Source organism: Nymphaea colorata, chromosome 7, assembly GCF_008831285.2.
Source record: "Nymphaea colorata isolate Beijing-Zhang1983 chromosome 7, ASM883128v2, whole genome shotgun sequence".
Classification (NCBI taxonomy): Eukaryota; Viridiplantae; Streptophyta; class Magnoliopsida; order Nymphaeales; family Nymphaeaceae; genus Nymphaea; species Nymphaea colorata.
This window is the reverse complement of record NC_045144.1, coordinates 15,513,632-15,524,853: the sequence shown is the minus strand read 5'-3', so window position 1 is coordinate 15,524,853 and position 11,222 is coordinate 15,513,632.

The following is an 11,222-nucleotide window of genomic DNA, read 5'->3' as shown; positions in this document are numbered from 1 at the left end:
CCTGGTAGATCCGAGTCAGGAGTTGCCCGAGTCAGTTAGGATCATCCATGTACTAGGTCATGAGCCAAGGCTTGCTGAATCAAGTGGGATTGTCACCTAATTACATGTTCTTTTTTTATCATGTGTTACTAAATACTGAAGTTTGTTATTTTTTGGATTGTTTAAATACAACAACTTAACTAAATATAGACAAACACTCATATTACAAAATCAAACAATAAGTCATGGCAGACCTTGCTCCAGTTTTTCAAGTAATCGTCATAGGTTCTGTTACCATGTTCTTTAAGTAACATAAAAGTCATGTTTCTTGGATTAAGCAAGTTGGGATGGGGCAGAATATGAGTAGCAGATCCATATTTTCTTGGTTGTTTGACATGAGGGACATTATGAGAGTGTCCCCAGATCTGGGGATACTAGAACTAGCGTCCCATGAATATGCTTCAACTCTTATTTTCCGATCGCTGGTTGAAACCTTAGAAGGCAATGAAGCTGCTCTAACTGAGTGGTCGCTTATTGAAAAAAAAGAAAAAGTAAAAGAGAAAATTCTTTGGTTTGATTCGGGGAATTTTAATTCCGGTAACCAAATCCATGTTGAGAGAGAGATATCATGTTCTTCAAAAGGAAATCTGTTTTCAAATCTTTAAAATTTCGTTTTTTAAGACCCTAAAATTCTCATATTATGTTACTAACTACACTGGATTTTGAAAAGTAAAATTTTACCTAGTAATTATAATTTGGCTCCTATAAAAGTTTTGAAAAATGCATTCGACCTCTTTAAAAAAAATTTTCGGGGTGAGCAAGAGGTTCATTCCTATTGTTTTAAATGAGCTTTGAAGACTTCCAATTTACTTTGCCTCTAGCATCTACTTCTTTAGGATGCATGATCATAATGCTCATAGGAATCGAACTAGAGACCTGTATTTTTTACATATAACCAGACCAGCCATTAGGCGTCCAGTCAAAATTTTAAAATTTTTGTTTAGCAAAATGCATTACCTACGCCAATGACGCTAACTTCGTTTTGTCCATTAAATTTTTTGCTAATATTGTCTCCGCAAGTTTGTGCCGTTTTTACCGCATGGGGCAGCAAAAGAATGACGTGAGACTCGCTCTCCCTCTTCGTGTACACATGACCATGCCTACCAACAGATAAAGCGGCGACCGGCGAACGGCCAACTGTTGATGACTTTCCATCAAAATCGATCGCCTGAATTTGGCCTCATCAACGGATTTGGCGCGATGCAGAACCTAGACAATGGCCTTTGAGTCTTCCAAATCCAACCGATCTCTGGAATCTCAGGAGCCTTGCAAAGTTTGAACAATCTTGACCATTAGTTCTTTTATGGGAAAATTAAGTTCATATATATATATATATATATATATATATATATATATATATATATATATATATATATATATATATATATATATATATATATAGAGAGAGAGAGAGAGAGAGAAAGAGAGAAAAAAAAAAGAAAAGAAAAGAGAGAGAGCCGATAAAATAGGAATATATAATAAAATTTGGAGACAAGAGGTCCCCTAGGTACAAAAACGAGAGAGAGAGGTAACAAACCCATAAAGAATAATTTTAACTATCCATATAATGTCTAAATGGATGATTGAGAGAAAATTTAGGAGAAAAAATGAGATACAGTATGTTAGTCATATAACATTAATGAACAACTTTTTCTCTTTGATTTACTATCAACTTTTATATATATATATATATAATGCTGATCATTAGGGAGGTAACAATTTAGGTATGGTTTTGGTGTTCTTTTTCTGTACCAAATTTGGTTCGAATTTGGGTTTAATGATGTATGGTGTATTTTTGGTCTGAATCCAAACCATTTAATTAGATCCATAACTATCAACCATGGATTATTAAGTTAATGTTAGTCGGCATTAATGAGTGGCGATGGGAAAAGACCAACCATAACCACCAAACCCTCACAAGTAGGACAAATATCTGATAGAGAAACATAGGATCAAATCTCTTGTCTGGATCCGGTTGGCCACATGCACGACGCTTTTTTTTTTCTCTCTCTCTCTCTCTAAGTTGGGATCCATTGAAAGCTTATCTACAGAACTGCGTACAAGTATATTTCCTTTTTTCTTGAAACATACTCTTGAAGCCAAATCTTTATATTTCTAAAACTTTTCCATACTTTTGCATTTTCATGACCATTGATTTTTTTTTAATGTTTTAGCAAAAAAACTGTTTTATGAAATATCCACGTTGTTCCAAACTTTCCATTTTCATGACCGTTGACTTTTGAATATTTTAGAGAAATTCTATTTACAATCTTTTCAAGTTCTAAGAACGTTCATTTGACCACCCATTCTTGTTTGTGTATACTAAATTCTAATGGCTAGCCAATTATATACACATTCTCATCATATATATACCCTCATATGATGTGATGTGAATCGTATCGTCCATTAATTTTATGGAGTTCAGAAAGTAAAAACCTAGTGGTATTATCAAAAACCTGAAATACCCTTCAAAGAAAGCAAAGAGATTCAATTAAGGAAACCCATTTGTTCATCTTTTGAGGGGCATTTCTGTCCCTTAAAAGTTTAAAGTACTATTGAGTTTTCATGTTTTTGAATTTTTAATATCCACCGTTTGATCTCATTACATTAATGGTCCAAAATCTATAAAATCTTATATCCATATATGAAAAGTTAAGTATGTTAACTTTGAACAATTTAATTGTTAGAGGTGTGTGAGTTTAGAGTTTAGTTTATGAAACAATAGTTTTAATATCTGGATGAGTGTTGGGGTGGGCGGGGTTTGATCGACTACCCAAAAGAAGGTCGAAGTTCCTACGTAACCCTTCATCCTCTAAGGTACATGAGCCTTCATTGGTGCCTAGAAATGCCGTTTCAATGTACTTCAACTTCCCCACTAAATGTTAAAAGCAAAAGTTTGAAGTGCAACATTCTATCAACCTGATCATGATCATAAGTTGATGATTGTCAAGTATCAAATACTAAATGGACGGTCTCAATTTGAGCTTTAGGGACATTTAATTTTGAACATAAGCCAAAAAACAACGCACACGACCCATCAAATCGTTGGATAGAAAGGCCCTGATAGCCGTTCATTTTTTTTTTAATTTTTGTTTCGTTTTTCCACACACTTTCACTCTTTCTCCTCGACTTTTTCTCTCTCCATTCTGTCTCTCTCAAGATGAAGGGAGTAAGCCTGAGCACAGGGCACGGGCCCAAAAATCAGGCTCGGGTTGGCCTGATTATCTTTCAATTTATTATTATTTAATATTAATATATATTTTATTATTAAAATATATTTTATATTTAAAAATATTTTTTTATTTTAATCAAGCCGAATCCAAGCTCAAGTATTGGGTCCAGGCCCAAGCTCAAATATCATGCCTAGGCTTCGGTTTTGGGAGTCAGGCCGACCCGGACCCGACTCTTATTGGGCCGGGCCGGCCGATGCCCATATAAATTGTTGATATAAAGATTAGAAAAGTCATTATAAAACCAAGTGGGCCAGTTCGTCTTATTCTTTCCTTTTTATATATATATATATATATATATATAAGAGGAAAGAGATAGAGAGGTTTGTGGTTCCAAAAAGGAGCTGGCCATTTATCAGTGTGCTTGAACAACACTGCTTACTCTTCACATCTTCAAGGGACATGGGTTGCATTCGTAGTGCTTCTAATACCATTTTCGTCACATGCAAAGTAGGCAAGAACAACATACGAGTCAACCAAACGAGCGCCATCAATGTAGAGGAAAGATGCATGCAAGATTTTGGAAGAAAAAAAGAGTTTGGAAGAAAGCCATGTTTATTTGGAGCATATAATAAAAACTTTAATGGAAGAAATCAAATCTTTAACAAATGATCAACAAAGCAATGACAATATGTATTAGTTATTTTCACTTTTGTGTTGAATGACTCTATTTTTTTTTTATCAACTTTTGCATGATACTTTCTACCTTCTTTTCCACAAATTAATAGTGCTTCCATACCATGATATTCATTTGAGAAGAAGAAAATATCATGGAGAGAGAAAGAGAGACGTGAAAGCAAAAAGAAAAAATTTCTTTTTCATTGCCCTTGTAAAGTTCATCTGATCATGTGAAATATTTTATACATTTCTCTCTCTGATTTGAGGATCTCTAAAATACTGCCATTGTACCACGTTTATGTCTCTGATTTGAGGATCTAAAATATTGCCATTGTAAAGTAAATCTTATGACAAACTTTATGACAAAGAAAATGAGCAGACACAAGTACAACAGTTATAATACAAGAAGAAAGGTTGCCAATTACAGTTACTAGACTCGCTGTCTTTCATATCTTCAAATGCTGTGTTTCAGTCCAGCTGAAAAGCTTCTTCCATATCTGCAATGAAAACCAGAAAAGCATAGAACAAATACTTGAATGAAAGGCAACACCTCGAACGCAATACTTTAGGCAAGCAAGCAACTGGCATCTGCCCATGAAAGCAATCCCCTGAAACTAAAACTTCCACATGTGATAAATCAATCAAGAAGCAGAATTTGCAAAAACAAGTCAAACTGATCACTCGATTTTTCTGTTTAGACAGACTGTATATACTCTGCACCCGCAATCTTATTCAGGGGAGGGTTGGGAAGCAAAAGATCCAAGGCAAAGATAGCCATGGAAGAACAGAGAGGGAAGAAGTTGAAGGCAGAGGGAAGAGGGAAGAAGTTGAAGACAGAAGAATGTTGCATTTATAGGCCTGAAGAATGGACACCTCATCAATTGTTTGATCCAAAAATGAGCTCTTTGGAAAAGATTTACTATGAAGAAAGGGAAAAGAAAAGTACTCAACTTTTATCATTAAAAAATTGGCTTCTTTTATTGATTCTTTGTGGCGTTCAAAACAGTGACAAATCTCACAATAAAAGCACATATACAGTAAGCAATTTGCACTGGTCTCCCCTCCCCAGGTTATTTAAAGGCGCCCATTCTCTGCTTCTCTCCATGTTCTCTCCCTTCTCATATGCCCAAAGAATCCTTCTTCCACTCTGCTTAGCGAACACTGTTTGGAAGGCTCAGTATCTAGCTAGGCAACATTCAGGTAACGAAGATAACAGTGATCTTGAAAGAAGCTTTTCATTGGCCTTTGGAGGACTTTGCCAGAGGACCAACAATTATGAATTTGTCTATTGTCGTTGACATTGCTGAGATCTTTACAACTGAAAGAAAATATTCTTTACTGCTTGCTACACAAGAACCACATCCCACCTTACAAATTGCAGTTCTTAGGGTTGTTTATCTAAAAAACTGTGATCTTATATATGTCAGCAAACTAATGCAAGTCGACCTCAGAAGAAGGCAATTTCCTGGTGCTTTACTTGCTCCATTAAGACATTCATGAAACAGAGCTCTGTTTTTCGAAAGTCATAGGCAAAGGGGGAGTCCCTGAACGAAAAGGAACATAACGAAGAAATGTTAGTCTCGTCCACAGGCGAGTTCAGCAGACCATCCATGCCATGTTCATCATTAGGCACATGAAAGGTGTTAAACAAATTATGTGAAAATTAGAGATGCATATTTGAATTGGATTCGGAAATGTCGTCATCTCTTTTCCAGCAAAGATCATGGATTACTTGTGCAGATCATGGATTCGGAAATGTCGTCACCTCTCATTCTCTTTCTCTGAAAATCTTACAGTTACCTGGATGTAAAGGCAGCACCAGCATCTCGCATCTCTTTCTGCATTCATCAATCTACTCTCTCTCTCTCTCTCTCTCTCTCGCATCCATAATCTTGAACATTAACAAGATTTTGGTTATGGCCTCCAAAGAAAAAGAGTTACAAGCTGGCTCAACCTCGCAGCTGATCTCCCTTAACCATGTCCCCATTCTCTGCAGATCTGTAAATGATTCCACCAAACTCTATTAGTATGAGTTGGAGTTCCCTCTAATCCAACGCCCTTCTTCATTCGATTTCAAGGGAGCCTGGTTACTCTGATGCACAGTATGATCTCTACTTTGCCCTTCGTAGCTACACTTTTCCTTTGCAAATTAAATATTGGGTAACTGGTCGTGCATGCAGCGTGTGCACTACATGTCTCAGGTTCGATTCTTGGTGCCAACTTGGTTATATACGGTATATTCGTGTATGACTTTTGGTGCACCAGTATCATTAATGATTAGATTCAGATTTTAAGAAATAACACCTAATCGGATATGGATTGGGATTTAGTTTTAAGTAAATATCCGGATACTAAGTAGCATAATATCCTAATAGGAATGATGAGATTTGATATCTGAATATGTGAACCTAATATCCGAATTTTTGAAGTCTATGACAATGATACGACCTTTTGAGCAAAAGGTTTAGCCAAACACACTAACTTAACATCATGACATAAGAGAAACATAAATGTCATATATAGTATAATCTAACTAAGAGCTGACTTACATGGAGTCATATATAACAATATTCTTATAAAAATCATATACATCATTTAACTTAAAATATTTAAAACTATATCATATAAAACTAATTAATTAATTAAATAATATCATGTTTAATTATTTTTTTTGTAATCAAGCAAACTATTATAGTTAATACATCAACTAAGCACGGTATCTTAAATAATATATTTATTTAATTAAAATAATAAAGAAAACCAAGAAATTCAACAAAATGAGAATTTTTAAAAATATGAAAAAGACACTTTTAAAGCTATAAATTTTTTAATAGACCGTTATGTCAAATCGGTTTCAAAAATAACTATATTATGTATTTAAAAAATAGCAGGTTTCAAAAAAAAAAATTAAATTAGCTATATTATGTATTTAAAAAATAGCATATTTAAAAAAAAAATATTTGCATGTATGTCACGTACGAAAAAAAAGGTTGACAGCAAAAAATATACTTTTTTTAAAAACCAACTTAAAAGAAAATATGTTTTATAATAAATAGAACATCCTAAACACATTATGATATTCATTTTAAGTTAAATCCATCTTCACGATACATAATCTCAAACAAATATATTTAATATGAAAAAACTGCTAAACTCATAACAAGTTTTTATTTATCAAATTATCAATTACTTATTTAATCAATCAAGTAAATTATTTGTATAATCATATAATTTATCTAAAAGTCTTAAGTTTTTTGATATATAACACATAATTCACAAATTTGAAAACAAGAACCTTTAATTAGTAGGAAAATGACAAATTGTTTGATTTAATAAATTTTCTTATATATCATTGGATTAAATATATAATTTTATATAAAAAATATAAAATTGTAATAAAAAAATTAATAAATTATCTATATATCATTGACACTCTTTTTACGAATGTAAACAATCTTTACTGTGCATAATCTCAAACAAATATAACTAATATAAAAAAACTGCTGAACTTATAACAAGTTTTTATTTATCAAATTATCAATTACTTATTCAATCAATCAAGTAAATTATTTGTATAATTATATAATTTATAACACATAATTCACAAATTTGAAAACAAAAACCTTAAACTAGTAGGAAAATGTTAAATTATTTGATTTAATAAATTATCTTACATATCATTGGATTAAATATATAATTTTATATAAAAAATATAAAATTGTAATAAAAAAAAATGACTAATAAATTATCTGATATATCATTGAACACTCTTTTTACAAATGTAACACATATTATTTCAATTAACTCAATGAAATGAAAAAAATAATTAAATACTGTCTTATGTCTTATCTAAATGAAAAATAATACGGGTCACCTGATTTAATAATTTACAATAAGTGATCAATATAAAACAATTTATAGTTAAATTTAATAAAAAAATAGAAAGCATCATAGTCATTAAATAAATGATTAAATTTGTCAGCTAGCTTTAGGTTAGAAATTAAAATTAGAAAACCATGGTTTTTTTATTAACGCCCCATTTCAGTTGACCTGATTTAAAATGAAAATAAAAATAAAGCTTCTCGCCCATTATTTTTTGCTTTTAAAACAAATTATTTTTATTGGCTGTTAAGAGAGGTTATTGAATATGATTGGCTCTTATGTGTAGTTTCTTCTTCCCTACGCCACCCAACAACAAAAAAAAAAGAAGAGCCTGCTCGATGTTCCGCTCCCTGCACCCGCGAAGAAGAAGCTGCTCGAGGGGATTCCGACTAAGAACTTCGACGAGAGCCCCATGTGCGAGGGAACGATTTTGGGTGAGCCCCATGTGCGAGGGAACGATTTTGGGTGAGCCCCATGTGCGAGGGAACGATTTTGGGTGAGCCGATGAGGTGAGGTTTTATGTGTATACTTTTTTTTTCTTTCTACTATCGCAAGTTTTTCATTGTTCGCTGAAGCCTAAGCTTCATCTTCTCTCTATTTTTTCCCCATCGCTTTTTTCTGGTGACTTTTTAGTGATCGAGTTGAATCCATCAGTGCTTTTCGTCACTTGTTTCTAATATCCAGCTTCTCTGTATGATCTTAGCCTTTTTCATTTGGGTTCTTAGGAAATGACATATTGCTATTTCTGCAATTTTGGGTTCGTTTTGGATACTGCTGCAGTGCCTTTTTGTTTGTCGAGATGTTTCTGAATTTCTGTTGCGTTTACGATATTCCCGTGGCGGTAAATAAGATCTTTTTGTGTTTCCAGCGATCATCCTATCTCATTCTGGAGCTTTCTTGTCTGACCCTTATTCCCCCGATTAAAAATTGGCAACAGAAAGTTTAATTGTCGATTATTGTCTTCAGTTGAGGATTTAGATCATCCTCCTCTCCCTGCATTATGTATGTTTCATAATTCATAGGTTTGTGTTTGTTCGTAAGGTTGTTTTCCGTAAATTGTGTGCTTAAGCTATCCTTATTGATTGTATTACAGTAATTTGATCATTGGCTACCTTGAGAATCTGCCTAGTTATTGTGGTGATATTTTCGTATTTTCCTGTTGTGCGCATTGTGCACGAAAATTTCCTTTCGTATTGGTTGTAAAAGAATTTAGTATTTTCCTGTTGCTGTCATCTAGTGTCTCAAAAGAGTATGCCACAGAAGGTAAGCTACCCACCATCTCTGTTTTCTCACAAAGCATAGCAGATTTGTTGGTGTCTGCATCATGTTGCTGCCAATTCTCTATTCAAAAAATTTGTTTTATAGTCCCTGTTTTCTGTGATGGATTGGTGGACTACCTTGTCATCATACGATCAAAATTCTTTTTGCTTTCTCTTTGTAACTTATTGTTCAAAATCCATGGCCCAGATGGAGTTTCAACGACTATTGATGATGATGGATTTTAGAAATGGATTCCTTTAACTAATCGTTTTGTTTTCTTTTCACAAGTGGGTGTGTGACAGTGTGTGTTTCCAAATAACGTATTTTTTATGTCCAGAAAATTAAATTCCCCTTACCGTTAATATGTGTGGGAATGCATTTTCTTATATTAAAACACTATGCTAGAGGTAAATACTATATTAATGGATAATATGCTGATCACTAGCTTTTAACTAAGTAGAGTATGTGCCACCCATTGTAATATTAGCTGTAGTGATTTCAACTGTTATGTACAACTGCTTCCTTGATGTATAGACACAATATATGATTGACCTTTATTCTTTGGTGGGTGAGTTGCATGATTTCAATAGCCATTTCATCAATGTGTAGGATCTCTATCAATGTGTAGGATCTCTGACTTAGGTTGCGTCATCTCTAATCTACTGCATTTCTTTGGTGAGTCTTTTGTATTAGCCATAGTAATAAACGTATGGTATTTGCTAGAATTATTAGTTGCTAGTAGTAATGACAACATACATTTTCTTACTAGCCATAGTAATAATTAACAACATACATTTTCTTATCTTTGTTTTTTGGTTTGGCAATGATCATAAAGGGCTTTCTCTCTATCTGATATATCCTGCATTAATGGTAAGTTTTGTAAACCTACTAGTTGCTGCCTTGCTTTGATTCTAAGGAGCCTAACAAGGAGCTCAAAACAGAACTAGACCATATTTAGAAGGCTATATTTTTGCTTTAGCTGACAAATGACATGTTTATTGCAGTTAAAGCAAACTCAGTTGGATATTGAAATGCTTGATGATCACAAGTGTGAGCTAGATGTATGCTTAATATGGTGTGAAAAAGAAATTCATGTGTACTACTGATTCAACTAAAACACATCTTTAGTTGTCAAGTTAGGTCATATATCTTTAATGGTTTAGTCAAAGTTTTTTATTTTTTATATATCCATATTATGAATTTTACATCAGGTGCCAATGCTTCTAATTCTATCTCTGCTAACAATATAGAAGGTGACATGCTTACGAAAACCAAGTCACTAAGATCAGCTGTATGGAACGAGTTTAGTAGGACAATAAACGAATCAGGTATTCAACATGTTGTTTGTCAACACTGTAAAATATCTATGAATTGCAATAGTAAAACGAGCACCACACGTTTAAAGAATCATTTGAAGGTATGTCCTAAAAAGCCAAACTTAGAATTAGGCCAACAACGTTTGGTTATTGGTGAAAAAACTAATGATGAAAAATGTACTGTTGGTACTTTCAAGTTTGATTCACATAAAAGCCAACTTGATTTAACCAATATGATTATTCTTCATGAATATCATTTCGTATAGTTGGTCATTCAGGTTTTTAGAAGTTCATTAAAAGATTACAACCACATTTCAAGTTATTGTCACGTAAATTGTTAGATCAGATTGCATACAAATTTATGAAGATAATATGACAAAATTACGTAATATTTTGGAGAATACCAATGAGAGGATTAGTCTCACATCTAACATGCAGACTTCGTCTTATTAGAAACGTGGTTATTTATGTTTGATTGCACATTATATTGATAATAATTGAGAAATAAAAAAAAAGTTCTCAACTTTGTTATGGTTGAAACACCTCATACAAGAGAAAAACTTGCATCAGTCATCAAAGACTGTTTACTAAATTAGAACATTGATCGCAAGTTATTTTCAATTACATTAGATAATTGTTCGACAAATGATATCATGGTTACAAAATTGATAGAGTGACTTCTTGAAAAGGATGCACTTGTTTGTAATGGAATTTTTTTTCAAGTTAGATGTGCTGCTTGTATTCTTAATTTGGTTGTTCAAGATGGTGTCAAAGAAATAAGTGATGTGATTGACAAGATCAGAGAAAGCATAAAATATATTAAGGCATCTTCAGCTTGAAGTGAATTTTTTGATCGTGCAGTGCGTCATGTCAAAAT